General features: G+C 40.7%; 1 protein-coding gene across 2 annotated transcripts in view; it reads right to left on the reverse strand.

The window, feature by feature from the left end:
- The window catches only part of PPP3CA (protein phosphatase 3 catalytic subunit alpha), a 326,222-nt gene that overhangs the window by 112,351 nt on the left and 198,196 nt on the right, over positions 1–15,675 (reverse strand). The gene's annotated exons all lie outside the window — the stretch shown is intronic.

The raw sequence follows: 15,675 nt of genomic DNA on the forward strand, positions 1-15,675 counted from the left end.
AGAAAAAATAAAATTTGCAGAACCCTGTCCATTCAAGCTCTATTATTATCATTATTATTATTATTAAGCAGGTGATGAAAATTCCTGTTAATTTACAAACACAGGATCCAATTCTCATCTTATTCATGATTGGCTTCAGAAAGTGTCTATCCAGAAACTGCTTTCTGGAAAGACGCCTGAAAACCAAAAGGAAAAAAAAATTAAAGTAACAGTTTACTCCTAAATAACAGGAACAAGCTCTGAATTATAAACATAAAACTAGCAGGGAATCCTCTCTGCAGAAACTGGAAAGATGTGGCTTAAGAACAGATGACAACAGATGAGTTATGATCAAATATTAAGCCCATGTCCCAAAATTTCAGTAATAAGGTCAACATTTTACATTCAGTTAATCAGATCTGTATTTTATATGGACTATCATAACGAGGGCTGAAGAACTTTTCATTTTCATGGTTTTAATATATACTTTTAAAATATCCTGTCAGCATCCTATTTGTGTCCTAGTTTTTGGTTGGATGTTAAGGTTTGGAACTGGAGAATGGAATAGGAATTTCAGAGGAACTGTGAAAAAACATAACTGATTTGATAGGTTATTTTTTGGGGTGCTGTTCACCTACCTTCACCCCTCAGTTATACTTTTCAAGTTTTGGAGACTCTTGGACAATACATAATTATTTCTGATTTTCATTTGGGGGAAAGAAATGTTTACTTGCTATTTTTACCTCCCCCTTGCTCCCCCTTTTTCTCATAGGTGGTCTCCTTTCCTGGTTGTAGGAACATGGAATAGAGGGTCAAATCTGATGGGGGGATGATAAGGACAATTAGCAGCACCTATTGGCATCTGCCACCTGCTTCCACTGTCAAGAGGGATCCAGAATCTGAAGAGGTCTGGAACCAGTAGGGGCTACTCGTACAGCTCATTCTTTCCCACTCCATTATGAGAGGAGCACATGAAGAGAACTAGATGGGAGGCTCATAGAATGGATTGAGGCTGGGAGACTAAGCCCAAATGACAGCACTAGCAATTCTTTGGGAATGGAGGAACCTCCGACCCCCTCCTCTGCTATAAAAGTGAATTGCCTTAGGCCCTGCTAACTGTCTCTCAGGGCTTGTCTATACTTACAGTGCTGCAATGGTGCAGCTGTGCCGCTCTAGTGCTTAGTGAAGACTCTACCTTCACTGATGGGAGAGCATCTTCTGTCGGCAAAGCAAGGAGCAGTAGCTATGTCAATGGGAGAGTCCCTCACGTCGATATATCGCTCTCTACCCTGGGGGTTAGGCTGGTGTAACTACATTGCTCAGGGGTGTGGATTTTTCGACGTAGTGATACCAATGTAAGTGGATAGTGTAGAGCAGTGGTTTTCAAACTGCGGGTTGCGACCCAGTACTGGGTTGCGGAATGGAAGGCATTGGGTTGTGGCGACTCTGGTCAGCACCACTGACCGGGCCATTAAAAGTTCCATTGATGGTGCTGCTCGGCTAAGGCAGGCTAGTCCCTACCGGTTCTGACACCGTGCTGCGACCTGGAAGCGGCCAGCAGCAGATCTGGCTCCTAGGCGGGAGGGCCACGGGGCACCGCGCGCTGCCCCCGCCCCAAGCAATGGCACTGCACGATCGGGGGAGGGGCGATGCCTGCAGGCGAGAACCAAGTGGAGCTGGACTTGCTGCTGGCCACTTCCGGAGCGCAGCACGGTCCGCAGTGCCAGGACACGCAGGAAGCCTGCCTAAGCACCCCTGCTGTGCCACTGACTGGGAGCTGCCTGAGGTAACCCACTGCCCCAACCCCGCACCCCAGCCCCCCCAAACCCAGAGCCCCCTCCAGCACCCCAAGCCCCTCATCCCCAGTCCCACCCCAGTGCCCTGATCCCCTGCCCCAGCCCAGAGCCCCCTCCCACACCCTGAACCCCTTATTCCCAGCCCCACCCCGCAGCCCCGCACCCTAACCCTCAGCCCCAGTCCTGAGACCCTCCCACACCCCAAACTCCTCATCCCCAGCTACGTTGGGTTATGGACATCAACAATTTTCTTCAACTGGCTCACCAGAAAAAAAGTTTGAAAACCACTGGTGTAGACCAAGTCTCAGATTCTTATGTCTACAGCAAAAATCTATGAACCTGAGCAGATGCTCGTAAAATAGACTGAAGATTCCATATCCCTGCCCATATCCATATCCCTGGATAGCTTTTAAAAGAAAATACCCCACCCAAATTGAGGGAGGAATATCAAAGCCTAATAAAATAAGGAACAAACTCACTCTGTTTCCTTCTCAGACATTCCTCAGCTACATTTCTAAAATGTATAGCTGTAGAAGGAAAAAGCTGCCACGTATTCTATTCATATAGGATTTCTGAGGGAAATCAGTGGCCATTAGTTTTGGGCTATGTCAGGCATCGTATTTTGGAAAAGGAGACCAACCCATTTATAATTGGTGGATATGGCAAGGATAGAGAAAAAATGAATAAAACACCACAAAAATATTTTCCATTCAGAAAGCCAACAAAACCACTAATCAACTACTACCATGTATTACAATTGCCTTCTTATGGGACATGACAGGGCTAGCAAGATAACACTCTCATATTCTTAGATCAATAGGCATGATGCAGCGAACATTATTCCACATCCCCTCCACAGTGCCTGCTTTACAAAGCTCTTTTCTCAGGTACAAATTAACTCCCTTTAAGAGGTGCTTTATTCAGATAAAAGGTTTAAAAGAATGGTAGTTACTATCTTGTAATAATTTCTCATCTGCAGGCATTACTATAGCATTTGAGGTCCTCCAATTTCAGTCGGAAGTGGGTGCCTAACTTTCCTTTGCGTATTTGAAAAATCCCCTTTTACCATTAAAGAGCCACTATCAGGTGTCAGCCACTATTCAGTCACTATTCAAAATGTGATTATAGCTGGAATATAACTTATTTTCTCTCACTCTCTTTCCTTTAAGAAACACAATGTAGCTCTTAGTGAAGCTCTCCCACGTCGAAGTTACGCGCTTGTGCTGTGAGCACACATCAAAATGGTACAACTTCGTTTCTGTTTGAGACCTACACTCAACATAGTTGGGGGTCTGTATAGTAAGGGAGGGGTGTTTTTCCTCACCAGCGCTGGAATGCCATTCTTCAGGCACACAGGGAAGACATAGCACCATATTTCTTATTGTTATTATTTCAAACTCTTTACTTATATCACAGCATCACCCAGCTCTCCAAACAGGGTCAAGGCCTCATTGTTCTAGGCTGAATAATCAACTTACCTTTACAGTTGTGTATGGGGACTAAACATCTGGACAACGTTCTTGTATTAGGATTCTCTATCTGAGGGTTAGTTTAGTTTATTGTCCGTTACCTTACAGCTAGTTTTCTATCCTTAAACAGCCAGTTACACCACTGCACAATATGCCTAATAGCAAGAAATGCTGCGATTAGCTTATTGGCTCTAGTGAGCAATGATCACTCTTTATTACTGTACATGCATGTTCATGAAATTCAAACAGAGATCCTGGAAGTGAGCTGAAAGTGCAATGTGTTGTTAGACATGCACCTCAGCAACTTTCCCTGATAGTTCTGGCCCCATCCCCTGCTGTCTTCATCAAAGCTTCCATTGACTTCCAGTTTTTTATTATATTTGTGGTTTTCAATCAAAGAATGAAGAAAGAGAACTTTCCAAGCGCAGCTTACTACTTTTGTCTATAAAAAAAAGTTAACCTCATTGCAAAAAATAAAATCTCCAAACAGAAACCCTTCATTAGAAGCAATCAACTATATGTTTTTATCTTTCTTTTTGTGTATGTACGTACGTATCAGATTTTTGACATTGTGGCAATGACGATTTAAAACAGTAAAAATTCTACTAGATTAAAACTCATTTCAACATCCTGTGGGACATCAATGATGTTTCTGTAAAATGTTTTTCATACAAACTCACCTTAATTGCCAATCAATTAGTATGTTGCAAAAAGCGGAATTGAATTCAGGAACAAAAAGGACAGTCGTCATATTGTCAAAGTATTGTGTCGGCAACAGAAGAAACACTATCTTAAGATTCCGAGTTTTTCTATATTAGTAGTTACTAACTCGTTAGCAGATCCTATCTGTTGAAACCAGTCAGGGGATCTAAGGAGGATCTACAAATCTGTAAAACATTCTGGCAAAACCTGCCAGGATTCCCTTTCCCTCAAATGTAGCAAGTGCTGAAAAATATTCAATTAATAGTCAAATACTTCAAATATGTGCCTGTGACCCGAAATGTAAAATGGAAAAGAGCTCACTATTCTGTAAACACAGCTGTTACCAGATACAAACTCACTACATCTAACGTAATGACAGGTTTCAGAGTAGCAGCCGTTTTCGTCTGTATCCTCAAAAAGAAAAGGAGGACTTGTGGCACCTTAGCGACGAACAAATTTATTTGAGCATAAGCTTTCGTGAGCTACAGCTCACTTCATCGGATGCGTACAGTGGAAAATACAGTGGGGAGATTTTATATACACAGAGAACATGAAACTATGGGTGTTACCATAAGGACTGTAACAAGAGTGATCAGGAAAGGTGAGCTATTACCAGAAGGAGAGCCGGGGGGCAGGGGAGCGTGAGAGGAACCTTTTGTAGTGATAATCAAGGTCGGCCATTTCCAGCAGTTGACAAGAACGTCTGAGGAACAGCAGGGGGGAGGGGAATAAACATGGGGAAATAGTTTTACTTTGTGCAATGACACATCCACTCCGAGTCTTTATTCCTAATTTAATGGTGTCCAGTTTGCAAATTAATTTGAATTCAGCAGTCTCTCGGAGTCTGTTTTTGACGTTTTTTTTGTTGAAGAATTGCCACTTTTAGGTCTGTAATCGAGTGACCAGAGAGATTGAGTGTTCTTCGACTGGGTTTTGAATGTTATAATTCTTGACGTCTGATTTGTGTCCATTTATTCTTTTACGTAGAGACTGTCCAGTTTGGCCAATGTACATGGCAGAGGGGCATTGCTGGCACCTGATGGCATATATCACATTGGTAGATGTGCAGGTGAATGAGCCCCTGATATAGTGTGGCTGACGTGATTAGGTCCTATGATGGTGTCCCCTGAATAGATATGTGGACACAGTTAGCAACGGGCTTTGTTGCAAGGGTAAGTTCCTGGGTTAGTGTGTCTGTTGTGTGGTGTGTGGTTGCTGGTGAGTATTTGCTTCAGGTTGGGGGGCTGTCTGTAAGCAAGGACTGGCCTGTCTCCCAAGATCTGTGAGAGTGACGGGTCGTCCTTCAGGATAGGTTGTAGATCCTTGATGATGCATTGGAGAGGTTTTAGTTTGGGGCTGAAGGTGATGGCTAGTGGCGTTCTGTTATTTTCTTTGTTGGGCCTGTCCTGTAGTAGGTAACTTCTGGCTCTGTCAATCAATTTTATGGCTGATTTAGAACAACGCTTCCTCAGCTCTTGTCCCCTAATGCCCCTACTCTACTTGCACTACATTGATGACATCTTCATCATCGGACCCATGGAAAAGAAGCCCTTGAGGAATTCCACCATGATTTCAACAATTTCCATCCCACCATCAACCTCAGCCTGGACCAGTCCACACAAAAGATCCACTTCCTGGACACTACGGTGCTAATAAGCGATGGTCACATAAACACCACCCTATACTGGAAACCTGCTGACCGCTATACTTACCTACATGCCTCCAGCTGTCATCCAGACCACACCACACGATCCATTGTGTACAGCCAAGCTCTATGATACAACCGCATTTGTTCCAACCCCTCAGACAGAGACAAACACCTACAAGATCTCTATCAAGCGTTCTTACAACTACAATACCCACCTGCGGAAGTGAAGAAACAGATTGACAGAGCCCGAAGAGTACCCAGAAGTCACCTACTACAGGACAGGCCCAACAAAGAAAATAACAGAATGCCACTAGCCATCACCTTCAGCCCCCAACTGAAACCTCTCCAACGCATCATCAAGGATCTACAACCTATCCGGAAGGATGACCCATCACTCTCACAGATCTTGGGAGACAGGCCAGTCCTTGCTTACAGACAGCCCCCCAACCTGAAGCAAATACTCACCAGCAACCACACACCAAAAACACTAACCCAGGAACCTATCCTTGCAACAAAGCCCGTTGCCAACTGTGTCCACATATCTATTCAGGAGACACCATCATAGGGCCTAATCACATCAGCCACACTATCAGGGGCTCACTCACCTGCGCATCTACCAATGTGATATATGCCATCATGTGCCAGCAATGCCCCTCTGCCATGTACATTGGCCAAACTGGACAGTCTCTACGTAAAAGAATAAATGGACACAAATCAGACGCCAAGAATTATAACATTCAAAAACCAGTCGGAGAATACTTCAATCTCTCTGGTCACTCGATTACAGACCTAAAAGTGGCAATTCTTCAACAAAAAAAACTTCAAAAACAGACTCCAAAGAGAGACTGCTGAATTGGAATTAATTTGAAAACTTGATACTATTAACTTAGGCTTGAATAAAGACTGGGAGTGGATGTGTCATTACACAAAGTAAAACTATTTCCCCACGTTTATTTCCCCTCGAACTGTTCTTGTCAGATGCTGGAAATGGCTCATCTTGATTATCACTACAAAAGGTTCCCCCCACTCCTGCTCTCCTTCTGGTAATAGCTCACCTTTCCTGATCACTCTTGTTACAGTCTCTATGGTAACACCCATTGTTTCATGCTCTCTGTGTATATAAAATCTCCCCACTGTATTTTCCATGGTATGCTTCCGATGAAGTGAGCTGTAGCTCACGAAAGCTTATGCTCAAATAAATTTGTTAGTCTCCAAGGTGCCACAAGTACTCCTTTTCTTTTCACTACATCTAACACACTGATGTCATAATATTTATCCAAAAAAGTATCATGTAAGGAATTAAATGAAAACTGGTGATTCCCTGGACATTAATAATATTGTGTGGTGCATGGACAGTTAGTGTGTTGGAAATATCTGCGTAAAATATGTTAAGTCCAAGCAATTTAAGTAGAGTGGATAAATAGCTTTCTCCTGGACAAAAGGTATGTGGATTTGCCAGTCTGACTGGTTTAAGCTTTGTAAGTCAAAAACAATAAAAATATATTTCCATTTAAGATAAACAAAGTGAACAAACCAAGAGAAAGAGCTAATTAACAAGAGGATGGGAAAAGGGATCTGGAACCTGCACCCCAAGGAACAAATATCAGGGGAGAAGTTTGGAGTTACTTTGCAAAAGTATCTATTTCAAAGGTTTTTGGAACTATAAGAGGGGAGAAAAGATCATAGAATCATAGAAGATTAGGGTTGGAAGAGACCTCAGGGGGTCATCTAGTCCAAACCCCATCTCAAAGCAGGACCGATATCAACTCAATCATCCCAGCCAGGGCTTCCAAACCTCTAAGGATGGAGGTTCCACCACCTCCCTAGGTAACCCATTCCAGTGCTTCACCACCCTCCTAGTGAAATAGTGTTTCCTAATATTCAACCTTGACCTCCCCAACTGCAATTTGAGACCATTGCTCCTTGTTCTGTCATCTGCCACCACTGAGAAGAGCCAAGCTCCATCCTCTTTGGAACCCTCCTTCAGGTAGTTGAAGGCTGCTATCAAAGGCTACTCTTCTCTTCTACAGACTAAACAAGCCCAGTTTCCTCAGCCTCTCCTCGTAAGTCATGTGCCCCAGCCCCTGATCATTTTTATTGCCCTCCGCTGGACTCTCCCCAATTTGTCCACATCCTTGTGGGGACCCATCACCTAAGTGACAAAAGGACCAGTGCTCTTTGAGTCTGTAAAAAGTGGATCCTCCCCCAGCCATGTGAATTGAGGATGCTGAGAACTAACTGAAAAATTCTCTGAGGCCAGGATTGTAATCTGTTAAATTTTAGATACGAGAAAGCGTGTTTTATTTTTGTTTTCTTTGTAACCATTTTCTGCTTCTACTATCCTAGTTTACTATCACTTAAATCTCTGTTCTTTATCAATAAACTTAGTTTTGGTTTTACCACAAAATTATCTCAGTGCTGTGTATTAAAGTAAAGCATGGGTCCTCAGCTAAATAGTTTTTAAAGTAATAATTGTGAACATGAGCTTCTTTTATAAAGAGACATAATGATGCAGGGAGAATGTTATCCGTCGTCTGAAAAATTGTTTCTTTCATTGAAAGTTAAGGTTGACTGAATTAGGGAAATAAGTGAATGCCTTAAACTGTATTACAAACAAGGTTAATAGAAAGCAGGCTTCAGCACAGAAATGTGCAATAGCTTTTAAAATCTGTGGAAAATATACCCACTCATTTCATTTTACTTCAGAAAGCAGATCTATTGTTAATAAAGGAAAAAAAAATCTGAATCGTCCTTTAAGCACTGCACCAATTCTCTTAACAAACAAAACTCACACCTACGGCCAGATTTCTAAATGTTCTGTTCTTTGGCCCCCATTGCCAGTTACCATTCCACACGAATTGCATATTGCAGGAACAATACAGTATTCGAATTTTATTAAGGACCAGTGCTGAGTGCAAGAACTTTCAAGGACTATCATCATCTGCTGCCACACCAAGCCAAAATTATTAAGAAGCAGAAGGTTTCCAAGCAGTTTCCTTGAAGGATCACAAGCAAATGTGGGGCCACATTTTTTTTTTCTACGAAACACAAATGACATCCATAGGCAGCCGGTCACCAAAACCACACCTGTGCTTTTCACCCCCAGTGTGTACATTATCTTTTAAAGGCTTCATAAACCTGTGGTTAAATTTAAATATGTTTATCATTTATATACAGGCACATATGTGTAAATACATATTCTGTCTGTGTGTGGGAGAAATTTAAAACACTTTCAAAACTCTTTAGTTCAATCAAGAAGAGTATTTCAAGTCTCAGATCATTCAGACTGCTCACGAAGTAACACACGGTCTTAGAAAAATATTAATTTCTTATGCTTAAGATGATGGAGCTTTATTTGATATGTTGAGTGTATTGCACAACATAGCTCTGTGTTTCTGACAGACATACTCTACTTGGCGATATTCGTACTGGTTAGCTAATATGATCATTATAATAAGCTTTCTTTTGCCCTCTTTCTTGTCACTGAATGCAAAGCTGGTGAGTTTACGCTATCAAGATGAGGCAACATCAATGAAGAATTGCAATTAAATTTCTTCACCGATGATAAAGAGGAGCCAATTAGGGCAAACAGGTGTAAGTGATGGAAAAGAAAGCTACCAATGGATTATTTATATTTCAATGCTCATTGATTTTCACTTTCAAGAATTATTGTGTTACAACAGTCAAAGGCACCGGAACTTCATGTGAACAGTAATAATTGATAACAAGTGCAACACACACATACACACTCACCCACCCTTTGATAAAGTCAAGTTAAGGTTGCAGGCACCTGCTGCCATCAGTAGTTTGAGCACATATTATTTGTTAAGAACATTAAAGTTCAAAACACAGCAAACAACATGCCCACATCCCTCGTAAACATTAGGAAACCAGAAAATGCCCAAGACAGACACATTTTCAAGCAAGGCACTCAAAACTAACAGACGTGCCTGTAGTGATGTCAGCCTATCATCTTCCCTTTTTCCTGAGGTGTCAAATGTACATTGCAGAACACTGTTTTCTATCATTTGTTTCATACAAACATGTTTTTAGTTCTAAGCATGATATGTGGTCATTCTGCTCTGGGATGGGTTAAAATTTTACTCTCTTGATCAGCCTGAGTGCTTGTAATGGCCACCAGTCTTCTTTATAACTCTATTTTGTGGTAAAACCACCTAGATCTAGTTACAATAAAGGGGAAAAAATGGGGTGAAGGAATAGTAGGAAGTAGAAAGGATGCAGTGAAAAGAAAAATAGTGATGGTTCTGCAGACACCAAATCATCTCATGGTTAAGTGGGAGGCAGAACAGGCCCGAGTCTTGCATCTGCAAACACTTCAGATGTTAAGGCCAAAGCGATAGCCTTCGTGTCAGTTTTTCAAAAGAGATTTCAAAATGGCCCTATACAATTACTTTATTGCTTATGTCAGCAGAATTTTACTGTGTCTCTAAATCAAAAGCATTTGAGTAAAGACTGGCAGAGCAAGCACATTGCTTCATTCCGTGAAAAGCAACAGAAAAAACAGCGTTTTGGGAAGAAGTCTCTTCATAGGACAGGACAGCCTCCAATTGTTGTGAAAGTTATAGGTGGAGGGAAAGACCCACCTCCAACTCCCCAAATTGAATCTTTTAGGACAATGAGAGTTGATATAATGATAACAGTGTGGAGACAAGGGGGCTGTTTTCAGCCTGCGATTTAGGTTAAGCAGCAGTAGAAAGGGGACTTTTGAGTGCTGCTGTTGCAAAATCTCTGGGGGAGAAGATCCTTCTTGAGTATTTGGGGAAGAGGAGAGCAGGATGTGAGTAGAAATAACTTGCTCTTCTAAAAGTTCCCCTTCCCTACTACCCAGTGTCAGAGAAGAGAAGTCACTGGCCACTACCCCTTCTTCCAGAAGACGGACAAGGCAAATAAATAATTACATAGTAAGGATGACTGGATCTGGCACTAATACTGAGCAGTACCTTACTCCATCAGCAAACCTTATGATTTCAGTGGGATAAAGTACTTTTGGAGTAAAGTACTACTTCAGCATAAGGGGAGGAGGGGGAGATTTCTCATTCATATCCCTAGATCTCAAAATACTTTGTAATGGTGGAGAATTATTATCCTTTACAGATGGGTAAAACCAAGGCACAGGAAAATTAAATGACTTGTCCAAGATCACATAGTGAGTCAGTGGCAGAACAAGGAATAGCATTCAGATCTCCTGACTCCCAGACCCATTTCCATTCATGAGAACAGCTGCTCCTCGATGAAGGAAGAAGGGCCTGAAGAGAAAGGAATAAAGGTTATACTATTAGCAGAAAACCAAACAAAACTTGTCAGTTTCTAAAAGTTTGGTATAAAATATGTTTGATTTAAGTTTTGTTGGGTTCAAGTCCAAAATTCAACAGAAATTAAGGGACTTTATTTTATTTAATGTATTTATTTTTTGGAGGCGGGAAGAGGAAATGAACAGAGGTAAACTGAAAACAAAGCCAAAAGGTTTGCAAACAAATGCAGATGAATTTTGCACAGCTCTGAATACTATACACCTTTTTAAAAATATTTAAAAAATAATTTGTTATACTACATTTTATTCTGGGATTATCTTCTGAGTCATGGTTTAAATTTTAATATAGTCCAGCACATAAAATATATGATTTTATAATTGCAATTATTCAGAGCGTTACATCTTTTCTGGTAACATGAGACAAAGAGACACCCATTAATATATTGTTGGATAATATTTTTTCAGTCAGCTATTCGCAGTTAAAAAGTAATTTGTAGTGTGTCCTTCCCAATTTAATGAGATAATCTTTTTGTGGAGGATTTAATTGAACTCTTAAGAAAACCAGGTTTCTTCTATAGTTAATGGGTTTCTGTCGGAAGTACAAAGTCCAGCCACTGTAACTTTAAAACAAAAGTCACGAGTATCTCACAGCTAGTAATAATTATATCAGTGTCTTTCAGTAAATTACTGACTTCTACAGGTTCTTTCATGTTTGTCAAAATGCTGTCTTCATTACTTAGAAGGGCATTTTGTAGATTGCGGCTTTGCTTGCTTTTCTTTCCTTGCAATTTTAGACCACTATTTCATTCAGACATTTATTTCCTGTTACCTCCTGGGCAGCCAGAAGTTCATAGATTCATAGATACTAAGGTCAGAAGGGACCATTATGATCATCTAGTCCGATCTCCTGCACAACGCAGGCCACAGAATCTCACCCACCCACTCCTGCGAAAAACCTCTCACCTATGTCTGAGCTACTGAAGTCCTCAAATTATGGTTTAAAGACTTCAAGGAGCAGAGAATCCTCCAGCAAGTGACCCGTGCCCCGTACTATAGAGGAAGGAGAAAAACCTCCAGGGCCTCTTCCAATCTGCCCTGGAGGAAAATTCCTTCCCAACCCCAAATATGGCGATCAACTAAACCCTGAGCATATGGGCAAGATTCACCAGCCAGATACCCAGGAAAGAATTTTCTGTAGTAACTCAGATCCCACCCCATCTAACGTCCCATTACAGGCCACTGGGCCTATTTACCATGAATAGTCAAAGATCAATTAATTACCAAAATCATGTTATCCCATCATACCATCTCCTCCATAAACTTATCGAGTTTAATCTTAAAGCCAGATAGGTCTTTTGCCTCCACTGCTTCCCTTGGAAGGCTATTCCAAAACTTCACTCCTCTGATGGTTAGAAACCTTCGTCTAATTTCAAGTCGAAACTTCCCAATGACCAGTTTATATCCATTTGTTCTTGTGTCCACATTGGTACGGAGCTTAAATAATTCCTCTCCCTCTCCGGTATTTATCCCTCTGATATATTTATAAAGAGCAATCCTATCTCCCCTCAACCTAAACAAGCCAAGCTCCTTGAGTCTCCTTTCATAAGACAGGTTTTCCATTCCTCAGATCATCCTAGTAGCCCTTCTCTGTACCTGTTTCAGTTTGAATTCATCCTTCTTAAACATGGGAGACCAGAACTGCACACAGTATTCCAGGTGAGGTCTCACCAGTGCCTTGTATAACAGTACTAAAGCCTCCTTATCTCTACTGAAAATACCTCGCCGGATGCATTCCAAGACCGTATTAGCTTTTTTCATGGCCACATCACATTGGCGGCTCATCGTCATCCTATGATCAATCAATACTCCAAGGTCCTTCTCCTCCTCCGTTACTTCTAATTGATGCGTCCCCAGCTTATAACTAAAATTCTTGTTATTAATCCCTAAATGCATAACCTTACACGTCTCACTATTAAATTTCATCCTATTACTATTACTCCAGTTTACAAGGTCATCCAAATTTTCCTGTATGATTTCCCGGTCTCTCTCTAAATTGGCAATACCTCCCAGCTTTGTATCATCCGCAAACTTTATTAGCACACTCCCACTTTTTGTGCCGAGGTCAGTAATAAAAAGATTAAATAAGATTGGTCCCAAAACTGATCCCTGAGGAACTCCACTGGTAACCTCCCTCAAGCCTGATAGTTCACCTTTCAGTAGAACCTGCTGTAGTCTCCCTGTTAACCAATTCCTTATCCACCTTTCAATTTTTATATTGATCCCCATCTTCTCCAATTTAACTAATAATTCCTCATGTGGCACGGTATCAAACGCCTTACTGAAATCTAGGTAAATTAGATCCACTGCGTTTCCTTTGTCTAAAAAATCTGTTACTTTCTCAAAGAAGGAGATCAGGTTGGTTTGGCACGATCTACCTTTTGTAAAACCATGTTGTATTTTGTCCCAATTACCATTGACCTCAATGTCCTTAACTACTTTCTCCTTCAAAATTTTTTCCAAGAACTTGCATACTACAGATGTCAAACTAACAGGCCTATAGTTACCCGGATCACTTTTTTTTCCTTTCTTAAAAATAGGAACTATGTTAGCAATTCTCCAATCATACGGTACAACCCCTGAGTTTACAGATTCATTAAAAACTCTTTCTAATAGGCTTGCAATTTCATGTGCCAATTCCTTTAACATTCTTGGATGAAGATTATCTGGACCCCCCGATTTAGTCCCATTAAGCAGTTCTTCTTCTTCTGTAGTTTCCAGAATCATGTGCATGATGAATATTAGCATGTAGAGAAATATTAACATGTAGCATCCAAAAACCTAAGTGCAAAAGCCGGATGGCTGCAAAAACTTTTTTAATGTGGATAATATTTGACGTCACTGTTTCCTCATGTAATAGCATACGCAGACTTGTTATGCGGCTCCTCATTCCTCACTCCTCCTCCCATCCTTTTTTTTTTTTTTAAACAATCAGAACTTATTTTAAAACAAAAAACATCTTTTCTCATTCTGCTCCTTGCTCATCAACAGAGTAACTTGCCTGAATGCGGAAAAACAGAGTATTTATTTAGCATATAACTATGTATGAATGGAACTGTCCTTAGCCAGCTATAAACTGATTCATTCCAAGTCCTCTTTGGGTATATTCTTCCTCTTCAATTTTCCTTTTAATATTTGTTTCTGTGTAATACTACCCTTCACACTTTTGGCTCTGTTCATAAGAAATTCACAGCATTTATATGGGTATTATATGCAACTTGATTGGAAGAGCAGCATAGGACTGGTCTTCTCAGCACCTTATGTGAAATGTACTATTTATATAGGTTTTTGATCCAATGTTAACAGCACAAAACTGGGAGCTAAGAACTCCTGAGTTTTAATCATCGCTCTTACACCAATTCCCCTTATGGCCTTAGACAACTCACTTAACCTTGGGACTGGTCTGGACTAGAAAATTAGATCAACCCAGTTATGTCACTCAGGGGTGTAAAAAATCCACCCCCCTGTAAGATGTAGTTAAGCCGACCTAAGTCTCCATTGTAAACATCAACCCAGCTACCACTCTTGAGACGGTCCATTACCTACGTTGAGGGGAGAACCCTCCTGTCAGCGTAAGTAGTGTCTACATTGAAGCAATTGTAGCATTTCAAGTGTAGCCAAGTCCTTTGTATCATTCAGATGTCCATCTGTAAACTGGAGATAAGACTACTTGCCTATCTCACTTGCCTACTTGTTGTTGGAGTTAGTTAATATTTGTCAAAGACAAATAATCTTAAAGATGTCCAAACTGACTTGAGTAAATTTTCATATTTATTTAGGCTTCTTAGTTTGAAAAGGTCAGTCTTAAGATTCTCACCTAAATCCATATTTAAACACCTACGTAATAATGGACTAGTTATTCTAGAATGACCATATCCTAGATAAAGACACCTGTTGAAGTCAAAGCTTTCCTGCTGGAAAAATCTAATTCCCAGTGAGAAATGATTAGCCTTGGAGGAAGGTGATTTTGAAATAAAGCTCTCTATGGTAATTAAGTTATATAAAGGTTCATATCTGAATCTCTAGTTAGGGATCAGAGTGTGGGGATAAGACAATCACATTAATTTCCTCTGCTGAGAAAAGATGCTTATGTAGTGTCTTTAGTAGGGGATAAAGTTCAAATGCTGATTGTTTAAGTCTCAGTGTTTCTGGTTATTAACCAAGTGCACAGGCCTCCAGAAGCTAACATGCCTGAGTAAAAGTGGGTAGCTTGTTTTATGGCAAATTTCATTTTTCCCCCATCTTTGTACCAGATGAGTTTGAAACTAGGGATGAACAGCGTCATAAAATTGTTAAATTTATTCTTGAAATAGCTTTTCAAAGAAACAATTTTTATTTTCTCAGCAAAGACATATTTCAAAAATATATGTCTGCTGAAAACTGGTTTGGAATATCAGAACCTTTCGTTCCTCATTGCTGCTGCTGAAAATTACTGTAGCAAGCCAAGGTCAAAAACCAAGTCCAACTGACAAGTGAAATAATCTTGCTTGTGTGTATTTAAAGGCTGGGAACATTCAAAACTGATGCAATTTGACCAGGACTATGGGCCAAATTCTGAAGTGACATAAATGACGGTATACATTTTAAAAAAAAACAAAACAGGCTTTTGAAGCCATTGGGAACATTGATGGGGTTCATCCTGAAAAGGGTTCATGAAACTCAGAAAGGGTTAAGTAACCTGATAGGCCACACCTGAGGGAGAGCTAGGCTTGACAGGCAAGCACTGACCGAGGGTGGAGCCCAGCTAGACAG

The sequence above is a fragment of the Natator depressus genome, chromosome 4, assembly GCF_965152275.1.
Source record: "Natator depressus isolate rNatDep1 chromosome 4, rNatDep2.hap1, whole genome shotgun sequence".
Classification (NCBI taxonomy): Eukaryota; Metazoa; Chordata; order Testudines; family Cheloniidae; genus Natator; species Natator depressus.